The sequence below is a fragment of the Vombatus ursinus genome, unplaced genomic scaffold, assembly GCF_900497805.2.
Source record: "Vombatus ursinus unplaced genomic scaffold, bare-nosed wombat genome assembly UNPS02014779.1, whole genome shotgun sequence".
Classification (NCBI taxonomy): Eukaryota; Metazoa; Chordata; class Mammalia; order Diprotodontia; family Vombatidae; genus Vombatus; species Vombatus ursinus.
The window spans coordinates 20130449-20151184 of record NW_020954557.1 but is presented as its reverse complement, the minus strand read 5'-3'; the positions used below and the strand labels follow the sequence as shown (position 1 = coordinate 20151184).

Sequence of the window (20736 nt, the reverse complement as noted above, 5' to 3'; positions counted from 1 at the left end):
ACATTTTGCTAAGTAATATATTTTAAAGTCTTTCAAAAATTTATGCCAGGGAAAAGTAAAGTATTTTCAATAGAAATGGCTGTTTTAGAAACTATGCATTGGAGATGTTAATTTCCATTGAAACTAATAGATAACACTTTTAACAAAGAAAGAGAAAATGTATTCACATTCACACTGAGCCTACCAAATTCAACACATCCTGTTTTAATGTAGCATTTTCTTATCACTTCCTCTTTTAAATGTCTACTGAGAGATTTTTAAACTATTTTTTTTAAAGCAAACTACTTCATTCTCTCTTTCTTTATTCCCTGGTGTGCAGATAAGTGACTAGATTATTTTTTTAGAACATCTGATTTATTTTCTCTATGCTCAGGCGATGGTAGGTGTTCATTTTCTGAGGTTACTACCCTTTCTTTTTATTCTTCTCTATCCTTCCCAGATCCCAACCCCCTTTGCTTTCTTCTGTGCATGCTTCATCTTTCATATCTTGCCTGAAAAAATCACCAGTTAAATTAGAGTACAAGAATGTTTGCATTTGTGGTAGTTATAGTTGATTTAAAGTAAACTTTAGAGATCTTAATATAAACTTATTTTTGCAGAAAAAGACAAGAAAGAACTTTATGCTTTGCTGAAATACAGAGTACTTATCTTATTATTCACTCTATTACCTTAATACAGGCAAAATGATTACAGTGGACCTTGGGGAAAACAGTGCGTTAGGGCATACACCTCAGGGGAGACTTAACAGCTGAAGTCAGTCTCTTTATGGTTTTCTTATTATTAATGCAATATAGAAGCTGCTAATGCGAAAGTTCCTCTCAGTGTTAGTGAGATTAGTTGCTTTTCAAATGTAAGTTCTTATCATTCAGGAAATGTGCTAACATGGTAGGAAGGTTATCCATACAAACTGAGCCAATTCTGGGACAATGTTTGTTTCTGAAGCAATAGAGATGATTATTTTGGGATTTATTGAAGATAACACAGAAAACCAGGAGGTGTTGTAAGCAGAACAGAACCCATGTTAATAACTTGTCTTCTTATAAAAGTCTCACTATATTTCTAAAGAGTGGTCATTGTTAGTAGTTTCTAAGTCATTAGATCTAAGAAAAAAACAAATTCAGAAAGAATGATTTCCTCAATTAGCAAATCTCTTGGGTGCCATGAAATTTGAAATTATATGAATCAGAGATATTTCTGCCTATAGCTGCATGACAAAAGCAATTCTTTGTTCAGTTTCTATCTGTTATCACACTTCTGAACATTAACTACTAGGAAAACTGTGAAGCCTGCACATTTGTTTTCTGTCTCTTGTATCCTCTTTCTTTTGATGGTAATCCCTTCTCTCTTTCCCCACTCGCCTGTCATCTCCTTACTTGATTTCCTCCATCAAAACAGAGATATTTCAATTTCTCAAAATACCAGATTATTCAGTGACATAAGACTGTCTTTGTCTGAATGTGGACCTGTAGGCAGGTGCCTCACTCCATTAAGTCTTTGTCTCTGCTGAGCACAAGCTGACCTCCCATATTTTGAATTTGAAAGTGTAAGCCTTTTGTCATTTTCAATATAATCCAATCCTTATATTCTTCTCCCTCTGCCTAAAAGAATCCAAGAGACATACTTATGTATAGATTGAATTAATATATGATTATTTCTCATACCATAGTATCTCTTAAATGATATTCTGAGGTTCATCTGATCATTTTTCCCTTTGGCTAGGAAGTTTCTTTAAAAAAAAAAAAGTAGTTTTTAGAGTTAGCAGGGATCTAAGAGATCACTTAGCTCAACTCCATGATTTTTACTTATGTGGTGCATGCCCCTGTGCTATTTAACATTTTAAGTAATAATTGATACAGTTAATTCATTGGATGATAGAGTCAGAACGCCAAAAGAATCTTTACAGAATAGAATGTTGAACTGAATCCCGTCAGATGAAATGTAAAAGTGATCAGTATAACGTCTTACTTGTGACGTTACAAATACAAGATGAGGGAAGCATAGATAACATTCATCAGTCTGAAAAAGATCATGGGTTTCAAGTGAACTGAAAGCTTAATGTGGTTCAATTGGGTGATATGGTAGGGAAAATGTTATTGTGAACACAGGCTATGTTAAATGAGGTATTAAATTCAGGACTAGGGAAGTGGTCATCCATCCTCCTATACTCTCTTCTCATCAGACTGTGCCTGGAACCCTGAGTTTAGTTTAAGGAATCACATTTTGGGAAGGGTATTAATAAGTTGGAGAACACCAAGGACAGTGACAAGGGAGGTAAAGGGAGACATGAGATAGTACCAAAGGAGTATTGGTTGGAGAACTTCAGAAAGGTTAGATTGGAGGAGGCAAGTGAATCATGGTCACTGACTTCAAGTATTTGAAAAGTTTGCATATGGACCATGGGTTAGCTTTGTTCTGCTTGTTCTCAGAGCAAAAAACTGAGTGTGATGGGTGTGAGTTGCAAAGAAGTAGACTTAATCTTGATGGAAAAATCTTCCTAACCTATTACGCCTAACGCCAAGTGGTCCAGGCTAGGACAGGGAGTAGGATCTTCTCTCTTGACATCTTTGAACAAAAGCTGGATGACCACTTCCAGGATATTTTATATAAAGAATGTTTGTCTAGCTATGAGTTGTACTAAATGGTCTCATGTCTCTTCCAACTCTAATATTCTGATTATGTGAATCTGAAGCACAGAGAGTTTAAGTGATTTGGTCCAGGTCATAAATGTAGGAAGTAACAAAGCCAGTATTTGAACCACAGCCCTATTGTTGTGCTGAAATTATTGTCAAGGAAATAGCTTCAGGACCAAATTGACTTGACATGATTTAATTACAAGAATAACTATTTTCATTTTTCCCCCCACTCTTGGCTTTAGATGAGTCACCTACCAACCTAGATTCACTTTCTATTTTTTTCTAAGATATTTCTAGACCAGGGATGGGGAACCTGCAGCCTCAAGGCTGCATGTGGCCCTCTATGTCCTCAAGTGTGATCCTTTGGCTGAATCCAAACTTCACAGAACAAATCCCCTTAGTAAAAGGATTTGTTCTGTAAAACATGGACTCAGTCTAAAGGCCACACCCAAGGATCCAGAAGGCCATATGTGGCCTCGAGGCCGCAGGTTCCCCACCCCCTTCTAGACTCAGGAATATTGTATGATTGTTATTCTCCTCCCTCCTTTATTTTCTATCAAACCAGTGTTACAGTTTTCTAACAATTCTTTCTGGCTTCTTTCGTGTTTTCCATTTTATTTTCCTTGTAGCCCTTTTAGGAAAAGTAGAGGTTCTCTTTGATTGAACACAGCACAAAAGAAACAGTTTAGTGTGCATACTGGTCATGGGAATTGGGATATCCTGAAAGAAATTAGACATATCAGAAATAAATGGGATTGTATAGACAAAAAATGAGAGCATTAATAAAATATGAAATATGGCTCACTTGCCAAATACTTATTAAGGCTCCTGACATGGTTACCAGATATATCATCAAGGTGGAATTGCCTAATACAAAGGTGAGGATAAAAAAAAATTGCTTAAACATTCTAGTGAATGTCAGCAGTTAGCATAGTTCCATGAATATGTTAAGCACTCAATAAATGTTGAATGAATGTTGGAACTTAATTATAGTATAGATATGAATGGACATCTCATTAATGTTTTAAAATTCTTCACGAAATAGTGAGAAATGCTTCACTTCTTCAACTTATATATGACCTGAATGGAATCTCTAAAAGACCAACTTTATAATATCTGCCTCCTCCCCAGTCAGTTTTCTTTCTGTTTTAATAGGATTGCTCAATGATACTTTTAAAGATGCTTGTTACAAATAGAATAATTTTGACATATAAACAATCCAAAAATCACTTTGTCCTTTGGACAATATGCATAAGTTATTACTTAATACTTAAAAGACAGAACCTTAAGCATTACTTCCATTGAATGACAGATTCTACTACACATAATAGGATTCAATTGAATTCAATAATCACTTATTAAGCAAGGCAGCGTGCTAGACACTGGGGATATTAAAGAAAATAATGAAATAGTCCCTTTCCTTAAGGTGTTTACTGTAGGGACACTATACATACACAAATACAAATTATATACATAGTAATTTCAAGGGGGAGAGAATAATTTCACATGGGAGTGGTGGGGGAATCAAGAAAAGCTTGATGTACATAGTGGCTCATGATCTGGCCTCTGAAAGAAGCGAAAGATCGTGTGGAAATATGTTCTAGTTATAGGAAATCACTTGTGCAAAGGCATTGAGGTGGGAGATGAGTAGGCCAGTTTGACTAGAGTAGAAATAATCCTGTGCAGGGAAGTGTTACAGAAGACAGGTGAGTACCAGATCCTGGAGGGCTTTAAATGCTAGGCTGAGGATTTTGAATTTTATCCAAGAGGCAATTGGAAAAGAGTATTTTAAATGAGACCTTCAATCCCAAGCTTTCCTTTGTGGTTCTTGTCTATTTTCATGCTCTATTTTCCCCTCTTCCACCTGCACAACCGAGATAGACTTGACTAATGGATGCTGTTTGCAGTTCATCCAAAGGCTACAGCACTTTGAAGCTGTTGTTTTCAAGCTATATTCATATTTTTGATAACATACCCAATTTTATTGTTAAGAACCCCCATTACAACTTAGAAGAAAACACTGGTTGATAAGCATGAAAAACAATTTCTTTAACCTACATAATCCAATCTGTGCAAAGAGAGGTCATATGAATAATAAGAATACAGTTTTATTCTATTACTAAAATGCTTAAAACAGGAAAAATGGCATTTTGGTTTGATATTTAGAGAATAAAGGGAGCTTAATATCACAGATGTACTTGCCATGGTGAGGCAAGATTTATTCCTAGTTTTGTGAGATGAAATTGTTTGAGGGATGAAAAAAAGCAAGCTCTAAAGAAAACATGACACTATTGATAATTTTCCATTTTGAACTTTTTGAAATATCAAGAAGTGAATTAATTCTAATGCCATTACCACTCTTTCACATAAGTGTTTTAAAAACCTAAAAAAAAAATTAAACCTATTTTAAAGCCCAAGAACCATACCCATGATTGATCAAAAGCAATTTCAAATTAAGCACTTTTCAAATGGGATTATTTTACAAAAGTTAATTTTTCACAATTAAACTGGCTTGCTAGAGCTTGACAAAGTCCCTTTAGAAATCATTTATAATTTGTCGGCTGCCCGACAACTAAAAAATAATTTAACATATTAATACAAAGCTACCATGTTGAGGCACAACTCTATTGTCATCACTCAGACCTGATTGATTTCAGTCAGTTCAGCCTAAATTAGAACTGAAGATACTTGGATGCTTAAAAAAAAATCTCATTTAGATTGATATCATGCATGGCAGAATTCATTCAGAATGGGTAAAGTTGCCAGCCTACTTGAAACCTCACAGCATATTAGTAATGTGATAACCTTAAATACAAATAGCATCTATAGCAACTAATAAATGTAAGATTTTATTTATAAATTTAAGATATTAAATTGTTTCTTCACTTTATTGATGAATAAGAATTTGAAGTGTATTTTGAATTTCTAAAGAAAGATTACTGTCGCTGAGAGCAGTGGTCTCTATCTTGTTTTATCACTTATTCCATTAGTCCAAAATGTTTGTGCACATAGCACCCATATATGTGAATTTCATTCTATCTATATGTGAACAATTGACTAATTTATTATGTAAATTATAAAAAATACAAAACAGAAATTAAAAAGAGTGAGCTAAAGATAAATAAGCCATATCTTTAAAAATATTTATTTTGTCTATTAATGGTACAAACTCCTTTTGCTCTCACTAACATATTATCAAGAATATTTTTGTTTATTTCATTTATTAATAATAGTACAAAAATTAATAATTCATAATATTTTATTTAGAACAATTTGAATAGATTTTATTATTTACGTAAAAAACCTGTACGTGTCCTAGGGGAGAGAGCGTAATTGTAAATAATAATTGTTAATAATTAATTATTCAGGTAATGTGATCAATGTGACTAGCTAAGCTGGTTTTAGATACTTTTAAAATCAAAATACACACAATATGACAAACAATTGATCACATCTGTGAACATAACACCTTTTCAGCAGGAATTCTATTTCTTGTGTATAAATAGTTGCCACACACAAGCAAAAACAAGCAAGAATTAATTGTCTCTAATTTCAATTCAGAAACAAATTTTCAATATAAATTTATTATTTTTTCTTTACATGAATTCTGCTTAGTAGGTGGTTGGGGCAGCTAGGTGGCTCAGTGGCTAGAGTGCCAGATCTGGAGTTAGGAAGACTTATCTTCCTGAATTCAAATCTGGCCTCAGATACTTACTAGCTGTGTTACTCTGGGCAACTCACTCAACCTGTTTGCTTCAGTTTCCTCATCTGTAAAATGAGCTGGAGAAGGAAATGGCAAGCCTTTGCCAAGAAAACCCCAAATAGGGTCATGAAGAGTTGGACAAGACTGAAAAAAATCAACAACAGCTAAAGGATGATTTTACACCAGCAGCAAAGTGATACCCTGGATAGAGGACTGAACTTGGAGTCAAAATAGCCTGAATTCAAATCCTGTCTTAGATACTTATTACATCTGAAAACCTGGACAAGTCACCTTCTTTGTGTCTTAGTTTCTTCACCTGTAAAAAGGTGATAATAACGCCTACCTCATAAGATTGTTGTGAGGATCAAATAAGTTCACAGATGTAAAGCATTCTGTAAACTTCAAAGTGCTATGTAAAGTCTAGCTATTATTATTATCATCATCATCATCACCACCATCATTACAATTATGATTAATGTTTGGATATTTTAGTTGTGTTTTCGTATGTGTGGGAACTGGATGACAGCCAATTTGGAAGGAAGAGAAATAATATATAGCAAGATTGGAAAGGTAGATTGGGACCAGGTTGTGAAGGGCTTTAAATGCCAATCAGAGGAGTTTATATTTGAACCTAGACTCAATAGGGAGTCATTAGAGTCTATTAAGAAGAAGAGTGACAAGGTCAGACATACCTGTGCTTTAGAAAAATCTTTACCAGGTGTGTGTAATTTGAAGCAGGGAGACCAATTAAGAGGCTTTTATAACAGTCCAGGTGAGAGGTAATTATGTCCTGAACTAGGGTGATAGCTGTGTGAATGGTGAGAAGGGGAAATATCTGAGAGATGTTGTGGAAATAGGACAAGAATCAACAGCTGCTTGGATAAGTAGAGTGAGCAAATGTGAGGAGTCACACATAATTAGGAAGTTGTGAACCTGGGTCAGTGGAAAGATGATGGAGTCTTCATAAGAGTAGGGAAATGCAGGAGAAGAGTGGGGTTTTTGTTGTTGTTTTGGGGAAAGATATGTAATGAGATCAGCAATGTAGTTTGCAAGTCATCCATGCCTGTTTATCCCATGTGACTCACTCAAAATTGCCCAAAATGAAAAGGGGATATGTCAGTCACTTTAAAATAACAAATACGGGTGTTTTTTTTTTGACAGCAATTTCCCCTCATCCCCTTTTTGTGACTAGTAGTTAGTTAATAACTATTAAGCACTTACTATTTTGCAGGCATTGTACTAAGCACTAGTGATACAAAGAAAGACAAAAGACAGTACCTACCTCCAAGAGTTCACAATCTAATGGGGAAGACAAAATATAGAAAGAAGCTGAAGAGAGGAGTGGGGCATGATGAAATCCTGCATCATGAAGTGGGAATTATGAGATTATTGGCCCTCTTTGAATGGAAGATCTCAGATGAGTTTCCCACATCTACCTTCCACCATCTGCAATTAGAGGGTGAAGCCTGGGCATAATCCAATCTAGTCCAATCAACATTTATTAAGCACCTACTATGTGCCATGCATTGTGCTAAGCACAGTACAAGTGGTATGCAGGAGGTACAAAGAAAACTATGTCACAAATGAAAACTAAACATAAATATTCTGCACAGAGGCAAACACTTTTGTGCAAAGGTGGCATCTTGCCACTTGTTACTTATTGGTCACTTCCTCAGAGTGCAAAGCTTGCCCTCTAAGGTATTACTTAGCCATGGGCTGATCTGTGAGGCAGGAAGTAGTTATACTGGGAGGAAGGGAATTTCCCAAGTGGAAATGGGGCAGTTGTTACTGTGGGCATCTGGGTCCCCATTTGTTTATAACTGCAATGAGAGGCTTACATCTGGTGCAGAAGGGGGAAAGTTGGGAGTTTGGACAGCAGTGACAGAAGGCCAAATGGAAGATTATTGGTCAATAATGGGTAGAAGGTTGTTGTAGTTGTGATGGATAAAACTTCCATGACCTGCTTTCACTGAGAAGTTTGGAGGAGACATCTATCTTTTGACTGGTTGATCACTTATCTTTTCTGGTCAGGCCATGATAATGCCATATTCCCCAGAGGGTCAATCCTCCCACTTTGCAGACCATTGGCTCTGAGAATGAAGTACATATTGATAGTGCTTGTTTTGAAATTTGAGTCTCTCTATAATCTCACTCCAGTCTACCTTCCTTTCTTGAATGACAGTCAAACATTGCCATCTGCTTTGACCTTTCCCATCTGTCTGCTTTGCTCCTAGTGTTACAAAACAGCTAGGTCTTGATTAATGTGAATTAGTTGAAGTCTTATTGCATATTTCCATTGGGTTGGAGTCAATTACCATATTTATCTAATTATAACCTTAAATAGTGAAAATTCTAATGTAAATACAACATAACATATTTATTAAGCACCTATGATTTGCAGAGCAATGCACTAAGGTCCAAGAAGAGGGAAAGTCTTCATTAAATCTACATTACAATAGGGCATAAATACAAACAAAGATAGCTAAAGTACACAGTTGTTTTCTTAACTCAGTGTTCCTAAGACCCCTGACTTCTGTGACTTCCTCTCCCATGCAATCTGATTGGTCTCAGCTTCCCTGATACAGCTTCTTGGCTTTGAGGAATGAAAGGTCCCAACCACCATTTAATTAGAACCTCTCAGATTTGGTAGCTGGCTAGAGGCAGAACCAGTATGGCAGAGTACAGGCTCAACCCATCTGAACTCTCTCAACATTCCCCTCCAGAGAATTTTGAAATAATGCCTCAAATCAAATTTAGAGTTGGAAAGTTAATAAAGCTAATAAAAGATCACAATGAGATAATTTTCTAGCCTAAGACAACTTAGGAGTTTACCAGAAGAGGTCTATGACACTGGGGTGGAAGCTGACCCAGAGGGTAGCAGTAGCAGTAGCAGCAGCAACACTACCAGTGGGCCTTGGAGATGACCCCCCACAGTGGCAGTAGCAGCAGCAGCTTCTGGAGCTCTCAGCCCATAGTTGGTAAGTGAATCAGACAACTGGTCAAAAAAGACATTACTGGGTAACCTCTGCTGGCACTGGGTACAGTTGGCATTGGTTGGTAACTCTGTTGCCCATATGTAGTTCTAGGTTGTAGTTCTAGCATGGAAAGGATTGCTTGTGGTCAGTCACAATGTTGCAGGCACCCTGGTCCCAGTTCCAAGGCAGAAAGGAGCACTAGAGCTTGTGGCTACAGGATAGCAGGGGACTTGGTCACAGTTCTAGGTCCAAAATGAGTGCTAGCTCTTGTGGCTGTAAGATAACAGGGGACCTTCCTGGGTAAAGACCAGAGCACAGACCAGGAGAGCAGTGACCACACTTTTCCCCAGATCAAACCATCTTAGAAGCACTGAAAACTTGCAGGCTCTTATAGTTATTTCTGAAAATAACAACGCAAAAACCCCTGAAGCTTGCAATAATGCCTCCCACCTGCAGGTGAGCAGAGCCCTACTTTAACATAGATTTCAAAGTCAAGAAATAAACTGAAAAAATGAGCAAACACAAAAAAGAAGTTTACCATAAAAATCTACTATGGTGGTAGGAAAGACCAAGAAGTAAACTCAGAAAATAGTAACGTAAAAAGAGCTACAAGTAAAGCTTCAAAGAAAAACCAACGAGAATTCCTGGAGGAGTTAAAGAAAGAGAATAGTAGAGGAAAAATTGGGAAAAGAAATTAGAGTGAAGCAAGACAATTATGAAAAAAGAGTTAACAACTTGATAAAAATAGGCAAACACACACATACACACTGAAGAAAATAACTCCTTAAAAACAGAATTGGCCTAATGGTAAAAGAGGCACAAAAATTCACTGAAGATAAGCTTTAGTGGGTCCTGAGGTCATGTTGTCATTATCTAATCATTAATGTACTGAACCCACACGTTTTCAGATAAAACACTGGACTCCATGTCCAGAGAAACAGACACTGAATCCTTATCAAACACTATCATGTTTGTACAAAGCAAAACTTTTGTTCAATAACTCATGAGCAACTCATTTTGTCTCCACACTGAAATATGGTATAGTAGAAACAGCCATGGGTTGGCTGGAAGAGGACGTGGGTTCAAATCCCAGATCTTCTGCTTTAACCTTGGCCTATGAACTAGGGCTTGTCACTGAGCTTTTCTGAAAGTCAGGATTATCATCTGTAAAAGGAGGGGATTGGATAACGTGATGTCTGAAGTTCTTCCCAGCTCTAAATCTATGACTGTAAGGATACATCATTTCTCCTGCTTATGAAAAATTAATGGTATAAGGAGTTTAGTTTTCTATTCACAAATATATATTGAGCCAGTTATATTTAAGGCATTGCTCTATTTATCCTGAGAAGTTTGGAAAAAAAATATGCACATACTTCTGATTACAAAGGCTAAGGAGGGAGGATTAAGAATTCAAAATAAGACACAGTGGTTACCTGACCAAAAATATTACCCAATCAAAGGATTGGAAAAAGCAAAAGAAAATGACCTTGAGAAAAATTACAGAGGTTGAAGCATTTCTTCTAGCATTAAAATAAGAACTGATGGGTTAAAGAAAGGGGAAGAACAGAACATAGCATTCTCTAGAGAATAAGAGAGCAGTACATTTGGCCAGTGGTGTGAGACAGACATTATGAGCACCTTCCATAAAGTAAAATTTAAAAACACAAACACACACAACACATCATAAAGTGGACCTGAAAAGCTGAAGTGCTGGAATAAGTCAGAAATTGACTTCAAACTAATCAATACATGTACTTACTGAAAACATTAGCTCAGTCTAAAACTATGAAGTGGAAAGAATGAATAATTGTGGAAAAGAGGCATTTTAAAAAGAAACTAGGATTAAAAACAGAGAGGTCTTCCTGTCCGTGAACTGATAGAGTTAGCTACAGAAGTACAAGAATAATGAGAAGAAAATTCTTCTATATTCAAAAAAGAAAGACAAAATCATTTTGAATTTTTTAAATATTTAGATTATGATCATCATAATTAAACCAAATTCCCCACATTTCAAATTTTAAAATTCACTCTGCTACTTATTCCCTCTACATTTTCGATAAATGCCATGAATGTTCATGCTCACTTACTTTGTGGATTATAGGATGTTGTAAATAAAGTAATTTTACAGATTTTTTTTGTCAAAGTGCAAAAGGACTTAAAATAAGTGTTTAATATCTGTAAAAGTTTCCTAACAAACTAATTCAGTCACAACTAAACTTTATCAGGAAATCTCAGTAGCTGTATCCTTTTCAACAAATCATTTATTTGTTTGTATATCTCTTTATTTTTAATTTTTTGCTTCTAAATTATAATACAAATTATGCATATAGTAGTAAAGTTTATATGCAAGTAGGGGAAGTGAGGATGTTTAGTTTTCAGACGTCCTATGGCCAATTGCAAACAAGTGATATTTTCTCTTATTTCATTGGTATTAAAAGAGCAGCAAGAATATCAACCTATTGATTTAAAAAACTGTGTTCAAACATTTTGAATATGCATAGTTCTTTTTCATAGAATATAATTATCTGGATTGAGTAATTTTATGTGCTTTTAAATATATTTTCTCTCTGAGATAAAGAAATCCAATGTCAATGGTTTTGTAAAATACCCCAAATATAATTAATCAAGACCAAGCAATTCAACATTCTTCTTTCTTTGTTCAGACCTTTAAGTAATATAAGATTAGTATTAGTGACAGAAGAATGGACCCATTATTTTTTTAAATTTCTTTTTATAGTAATGAGTTTTTACATATTATTCATAATAGTTTTTCTCCTTCTGAACTAACGTTTCAAGAAGTTATCGTGTCAAAATGAGCTCTGAAATCACTTCGGTTTTTCCAGCTTTCTCCGTTCTTTTACTCCTTTCCTAACTTTGATTCTGTCCTTGAAGGGCCCATAAAGGTGATGTATTTCATTATCCGTAGGTTGATTTTACTTGACTCCTTCCTTAATTTGGGTCTCATGGTCAATAATGTATGCACCACCATCCTAAAATTCTATTCTCCTTTCATCTTCTGTTATTTTCACCCTCCTAGTTATTAACTCTAGGAAACCACCATCATTAGCTTTTGCCTTTCTCATGGCTATTGGATCTGCTACAAATTCATCCTAGGTGATCTCTGCTGGGCCATCAATTGCTGCCCTGTAAACCTGTCATTCCTTTATCTCATTTGAATGCTACCACATTATATATATATATATATATATATATATATATATATATATATATGTGTGTGTGTGTGTGTGTGTGTGTGTGTATATATGTATATATATATATATATATATAGCCTCTCCCTAAGACTTTAAGCACCTCCCCCCCTTTCTCACTTGTAGGAGATGTCCTTCTATTACTTTAATGAGAAGACTGAAGCCACCAGACCCAAATCTTCAATTCCTTTCTTCCACAGTCAAAATTTTTTCTGTATTGACACTCATCTTTGATCCCCTTGATCCCCTTCTATCTCAAAGGAAGAGGAAGCCCACTTCTTTTTAATGGCAATAAGAGCTCAGATTCCTACAGTGTTGTAAGGTATGTAAAGTGCTGCATATACCATAGCTCATTGAACTTAACAGCAACCCTATGGGGAATTTACTACAGGTATGATGATTCCAATTTTACTGACAAGGAAACCAAGACTCTCAGAAGCTAGGTATCTTGCTGGTAAATGTCAGATGCAGGATTAGGACCCAGGCTTTTCTAAATACAAGTCCTACACCAAAGTGCTTATCTCCCCACTTCTTATGAATATGTTCAGGTCTTCTCCTAATAGTCTTTCCTGGACCTTGCTACAGCTAGCATTCTCTCTCCCTTCTTTTCTCTTTCAGTATTCTAGAAAGAGTAATTAACAAGTGACACCTCTTTCTCCTCACTCATTTATTTCTTAATCCCTTGCATATAGCTGTATTCCATACCGCTCTATTAAAACTCCTCTACAGTATCACTAATGTCCTCTCAAAGTGTTAAATCAGTGATCTTTTTTTCAGTCTCCATTCTCCTTGAAATCGTTTTTGTATCTGATTGTACTGACTACCTCCTCCTTCTTGGTAATCTCTTTCTCCCTTCATTTCTGTGATGTTAAATAATATTACTTCATATATCAATATAGTTTACATATATCATATAACAGTTCACTAATTAGTTACACTGATTTTTTCTTTCCTGTCTCCTTCATTAGTTCTTCCTCTTTGGGAGGCAGAGTGACACAGTGGATACTGTACATTTCCAGCTGGTCATTAGACATTTCTATCTGAATATTCTACTGCCATTTATTAACACTGCCTGCAATACAATTTGTAGGGAGCAGAATTAGAACCCAGGAACTGCCATTGAGGTGAGTGTAGTACAGTGTTGGAAACTCGTGGTCTGGGTAACCTCCTATCTTTGGTTCCCTGTGTAAAAGGCCCCATCAATAGCTTCTTAACTACATGTTAATAAGTAAATGATCACCCTAAGTCACAAGACTGACTACATTAACTTGCTGCTCATGAATCTTTAGAGCCTCTCGACTTCATATCATATAAATTATGCTAAATTATATAGCTGAACTTACAAAGCTGTCCATAATGCAGGCCTAATCTTTTTCTTTACCTTATCTCACATTATTACCTTTCACAACCCTTGTGCTCCAGCTAAACTGGATCAATTGTTTCCTGTAAAATTGTTTCTTTATTACATCTCTGTCTTTGTTCATACCATTCCTTCCACCCAGGGAGAACTACTTCCCTTTCTCTCCCTGCCCCCTGCCCCAGCCCCTTTTTAAATCATATTCATCATTTGAGGTCATTTTCAAATATGGCTTACTTGGTGAAATCATCCTTCATCCCCCAGTCAGAAATGATCTTTGCCTTTAGTGAACTTTTAAGGCACTTAGTATTTAGTAATTTCTTGTGCCCTTAAAATCTATGTAATACTTTATCTTTCCTTCTATTTAGGAAGCTAAATAATTCCATTTGCTCTCATTCTGTCTAGCCCCCTGCAACATTCTCATTCTTAGTTACAGTAAATGTTTTTAGGCAAACATAGGCATTAGGATTTTTTTATTTCACTTGAAGACTTCTAATACAAGACTCTACCCTTGAGTCCCTTTTTTTCTTCTCCCCCTGTACAATTAAACTGGGTGATCTCATCGACTCCCATAGATTCAATTATTATCTCTATTCAGATGTTTCACAGATGTATTTATCCATCCCTATACACTCTCCTGACCTCCAGTCTCATATTTCCACCTGGCTATTGTACAATTCGAACAGAATGTCTTATAGATACAGTAAACAAAATATACTTCAAAGAGAACTCATTTTCTTTACCTTCCTCCCCCTAAACCTGTCCTGCTGTCTAATTTCTCTGTTATTGTCAAGAGTATTTCCATGCTCTCAATCACTCAGTCTTGAAACCTAGATGTATGTCCCCCTCTTTTCCATTCTTGCCCTCACTCTAGCTCACTAAATAATCTATTGCCAAGCCTTGTAGCTTCTACCTGCACAACATTTCCACTTATGCCTTATAGTTGGTCCTCCCTGCCTTTCTCCCCTCTCTCGTCCATTCTACACTAAGCCCTTAAAATGATCTTCCTAATGTGTAGGTCTGATCATGTCAACCTCCTATTGAATAAATCCCAGTGACTCTCTTTTCCCCTCTAGGATCAAAAATGAAATCCTCTGTTTGACTTTTGAAACCCTTCATAACCTTGCCACTTCCCAGCTTTCTGGTCTCACATTTTTCTTCCCTTCATATACTCTAAGTTCCATTGACACTGAACACTTCCTATTCCTCAATAAAGATATTCTATCTTCCAATTCTGTACTTGACTATACCCCATTCCTGAAATGCATTTCCTTATTGTCTCTACTCCTGGTTTCCCTGACAAGTCTCAGCTAAAATCCCAACTTCTTCAAAAAAGCCTTTCCTAAAATCCCTTAATGTCTTCCCTCTGAGATTACCTCCAATTTATCATATATATATATATGTATATATATATATGTTTTATGTATATAGTTGTTTGTATATCATCTCCCCCATTAGACTGGGAGCTCCTTGAGGACAGGAACTGTTTCTCCTTTCTTTGTGTCTTCAGTGCTTAATATAATGCCTGACACCTAGTAAACACTTAATAAATATTTATTTTTGACTTATGGTATTTTTTGAAAGACATGGAGGCCAGAGACAGACTTAAATGAAACCAAGGTGAAAGTATGTTTTCCATACTTCCCAGGTTCTTTTATTTTTTTGTTCAAAAATTTAAACTCAGGTAACATTCTCTACCTTTAATTCTCTTTCTTCCATTGTTGCATGACTTTTATAATCAAATGAAATGAAGAGGGAACTTTACTTAGAAAAAGACTATAATGTGATTCAAAGAAAACAATGATGAAATAAAGCACTGTGCCTTAGGTATCTTTTTTAGGACATGACAGGGACATGCTATGATTATCAGTTTGCAGCTCCTCTTTGTCACTTTAACCAACTGTTAGTCTGTTTTGTGTATGAGGAAATACCAGCCCATCAGATTTACGTAAGTATTGACAATCACACTGGCTCAGGTAGCACGTGCCAATGCAAGGAGGAAGAGGATTTAGGTCTTGCAAAAGCTCTCTCCTAACACAGCCCTAACCAAAGCCAGGCAGCACATGGAGACAAATTTACTGCATTAAATTTATTTTTGAGGAAAAAATAATCACTTGAGAATGGAAATGCTTTCCAGGATCACAGGACAGCTATTGAAAATGAAGAGAGCGAGAGAGAGAGAGAGAGGGAGAGAGAGAGAGAGAGGACCTTGCAAAGGTTGCGGAGCATCATGTGAGCACAAAGCCAGACTGCTTTTTTATATTGGCTACACACAACTGCATTCCGGCTCTGCCCTCACCTCTAGTCATGGACAGACAAAAATAGAGGAAGGGTTTTTACAACATCCCTGAACTTGTAAGGGAGTCCAAAGAGCCCAAATGCCCAAGGTTTCCTGTCAGACAGGTCACATGGCTGAGGAAGAGATTTGCCTTGCATAACAGAACTCCTATCCAGAGGAAAGGAGACATTATTCAGGAGAAGAATTTCTAAAAAGAGAAACTGTGTTTTAGGGACAGCTTATATTTTTTTACACCTGCCATAGCTGGCAGCATCCCCTGACAGGATGAATGCACTACAAAGAGGGAAGGCTTCCCTTCTCCTAAAAACCATTGTACATTAAATGAAACCTATTGGTACAACGTAATAACTAAAACAGAAGACCACATTCAGGGTCAGCCAAGGTCCTGGTGATCTGAGCTGTAGCTCAGGGCACCATGTCTTAAGAATTGCCCAAATTGTATAGCCTAAGGAAATGGCACATCTTAAAGGAATAAATGTTCTCTTTGGCACTGAGCACCACCAAAGCTAACACAACCTCAAAGACAGAATTGGTCTTACATATAATGGATGTTTTAAAAAGAAATACTTCATCAGCCACGAATATAGCTGGGACAGATTTAGATTCATTCTTAACAAATTACCTGGATCTAAGTTCTTCTGCAAAACCTGACAGTATGTGGTTATCTGACCATGTCATGAGCTGAACTTAGGCTAGAAATAAAGTCTAATCAGAGATCTTAAGAAAAATGAACTTGACATCTGCTTCACATCATAAAGCCATGAGTGCATCTGATATACTATGAAATACCCACATTTGTGATTACTACAGAGACCAAATGAAGCACATCCCTCATGGGTTGGTACCCATAGGAAAACAAATGTTGTGTTCTTTACCTGATCAAAGAACTGACTGAAACTTTCAACTTGGAATCTATTAGCTCTTCAACTTTTAGGAAACAGAATGAGAAAGAAAAAAACAAAACACAATCTGGCATGTACTTGGTAAATATTTCAGAGTTCTAAGGTTCTTGTCAGTGTGCTATTGATTTAAGTCTGTGTATTTTTTTGAATATTGTCATGGCTAGCAAGATAGAAACATTATACATAAAAATGTTCTTTCTTCCTGAACAGATGAAACTTCCAGTGGTAAAAGAAGATTTAGGTATCTCTGAAGATTTCTTATCACTGTGCAGCATAACTCTCTAATGGTTCAGTGCCTTGGAGGGTCATCTGAGATCACTTATCATATAAATCAAATAGGCAGCAGACTCAGAGAGAGGTAGCCTATAGCAATTCCATGTCTTTGCTCACAGACATCAAATCTATCTTCTAAGAAGACTATAGAGAAGATACCATGCCACTTGGTTTACACCATCTAAATCTGGGTATTAAGAAGTCTTAAGATACTGCCACTAAGTTTAGATTACTTTAGGATTCACTTGGGAAATAACTATTTTTAGTTATAAGTCAAGAATACAGATTCTAAATGTTAGATGGATTGGAAAAAAAAAGGGGGGGGGAAGTAGTTTGCGAAAAGATGTTGAAATCCTGAAGGAATTTTCCTGATTCATGGAAGATCTATGATAAACTGAAAATCCTGGGGCACTCATCAAGTGTCTGAAGGATGAATTATCATTAAATTAGTGCATCTTTCAAAAAAAGATAACAGTTTTCATATATTCAGGACTGAAATAAGTAAGCTGCATAAAAACTCAAAATCCAGTGTTCCAGAAAGAACCAAAATACAGAATTTAATGGAATCAATTGCTTTGGACTCTCATCACCCCACACTCAAAGACTATCATCACTGAAGCTTCCACCTTATTTTTATGAATAGATGGTGTGTTTTTTGTTTGGGACTTCTCAACAGCAGACTATGGACAAAGAAACAAATGCATTGATACTACCTAAAAAAAACATGCTACTACTACTAAAAATGGATAAGATACAGTTTAATGAGTTACTTCATTGAATGACAGAAATTTTAGGTACCAAGGGTATATTCACATCAATGAAACCACAGATCCATTTAAGTACTTGAATATATGTATTGGTCCTTCGTCTCAATGTCTTCAAAATGATTTATATTTTCCAAGGAATTCATTCTCAAAGCATCCTGATAATGGGCATTAACACATTGTAGATAGATAGGTGAAGTTGAAATATGAACCAAATTAAAATGAACTTTGGGGCTTTCCCTATCTAATGCTCTGCCCACTATACAAAGTGGCAATTGTGTTTATGGATTGGATTTACATGCAGATTTCATGGGTTGAGACCAGTTATGGATAGAATACCTTATTGCCTGCATCCTGTGCCCACCCTAGCAGAAGCTTCCTTTTATGTCAGGGTCCTTATTCTTTTCTTAGCCATATGAGCCTAAATAGAAGTCTGGGGTACACAGAAGCCTGGAGCTGTACATTATCAGGAATAGGTCTGAATTTAGCCTTTTTTGTGATTGAAATATTCTTGCACAAAATTACTTTCTCACTAGATAGCAATTGGTTTCTCATTATTAGCATTCTTGGTAGGGAAAGCAAGGATTGAAAGCTTATTGAAACTTAATTTTCTGAACACATCTAGAGGCAACAATATTTTCTGGATCTCTCATTACCTGGGTATTATAAACAAAACATGTGAATAGTTGTGTGACTTTAACCTTTAGGCTTGTCACTTAAACAATAATCCAAAAGTATTTGATTTAATAACAAAACAGACCAATAGTTTTATTTACTGGATAGGAGGTTACCAATCACTAACTTTTCCATATCCATTTCCAGATGGAAGGTATCATCATTTATTCTTAACATAATTTGTGTCTGTGGTATCACAAAATGCAACAATAGACTTTCAGTATTTCATGATTCCAGAATTTCTTCCCCCAGAAAGCCCTGGTCTCAGTTCATTATGCCTCATCCACTTCAAGTTTCAAGCTGCCACCATACTTTCCAGTTTCTGGAATTTCCTATTCTTTTGATTCAACTATAGAAATAAAAACAGGAATTTCCCTCACCTCTGCTCCTCAGCTCTCAACAACTACGCATCAGTCTCACAGGAGAGAGAGCTCACAGGGGATTTTGTAAGAAAAAAACCATGTAGAGGTTAGGTAAGGCACAGTAGCAGGAGAAAAGATGACTAGTTGACAGTTTTCAAATGTTCTCCTCATTTTGTTCTGGTCTTTAATACTGCTACATAGAAATTTGCCTCTTCTCAGATTCCCACAGAATCACAAAATCACAGATTTGGAGATTGTAAAAACCCTCTGCAACCCTCTACTCCAATCCATTCATAAAAGGAATCCCAGCTATAATAATCCCAACAAGTACTTGCCAAAGCTCTGCTTGAAGACCTTCACTAACGGGGACTCATCACCCTATTTTGAGGTACCCATCCTACTTTGGAAAAAACTACGATTGTTAGGAAGTTTTCTTGGCTTCAATCCTAATTTGGCCTCTTTGCATTTTCTACCTATTGCTCCTGGTTCTGCCCACTCTGGCCATGGAGCAAGTTGGACTCTTACTCCATGTAATAGACTATCATTGATATCCTAAATAAATTTTGACCAAAGAAGAAAATAGCACTTATCATTCCTTTATCTTGTTCTAAATACAGACACAAGTAATTAATCATACAACAAGCATTTATTAAGCATCTACTTTGTGCTAGAAACAGTGCTAGGTGCTGGGGATAAAACAAGGATAAAAAATAATCCCTGCTTTCAAAGACCTAACATTCAAATGGGGTATAAACATACATACGTGTATGTACAGCATAACTATAAAATAAATATGAAGAATGTAGGAAAGGAGGGCACTAGTAGGTAATAGGAAACGTTTTGTGTAAAAAAGGTTTTGTGGTACTTGAGCTGAGTCTTAAAGGAAGTGAGAGATACTATGAGACAGAGCTGAGAAGGGAATGCATTCTAGGTACAATGGACAGACAGGCCCAAAGCATGCAGATGGTAAGAGGCCACCAGTCTGGATTTGTAGCAAATGCTCACTTTTCCACATACTTACCAACAACTATATGGAGAGTTAACCCATGAACTATCATTTTCAGTTTTTAGAATGGGGTGTTGTGTGTGAGGAGCAGATAAAAGGCCAATTCAACTGGATTGTAAAGTGTGTGAAGGGCTTTAAAAGATAAACAGGTAAGTTTATGATTATGTTTTGTTCTAGAGACAGTAGGGAGCCACTGGAATCTTTTAAGAACAGGAGTGACAGGGTAGGATCTGCATTTAAGGAAAATCACTTTGGCAACTGACTGGCGGATGGATTACAGTAGGGAGAGATTTGAGTTAGGAAGACCAATTAAGAGGTTACTGCAATAGTCCAAGTTAAGGGTGATGACAACCTGAACTAAAGTGATGGCAGTGTGATTAGAGAAAAGCAATCAGACATAAGAGATGTGGTGGATATAGAAATGACAAGATTTTGGAACTGATTGGCTATATGAGTGAGGAATCCTGAAGACTTGATTGTGATGCTAGGGTTACAAACATGAGAGACTGTAAGAATGGGGAAGTTCTCAACAGATACAGGCATTTCGAGCCAGTCATTTTATGTAGAACCACATACAC

General features: G+C 36.3%; 1 protein-coding gene across 1 annotated transcript in view; it reads right to left on the bottom strand.

Annotated features, from left to right (window-relative positions):
- Window positions 1–20736, bottom strand: part of TMEFF2 (transmembrane protein with EGF like and two follistatin like domains 2) — a 295383-nt gene that overhangs the window by 141135 nt on the left and 133512 nt on the right. The gene's annotated exons all lie outside the window — the stretch shown is intronic.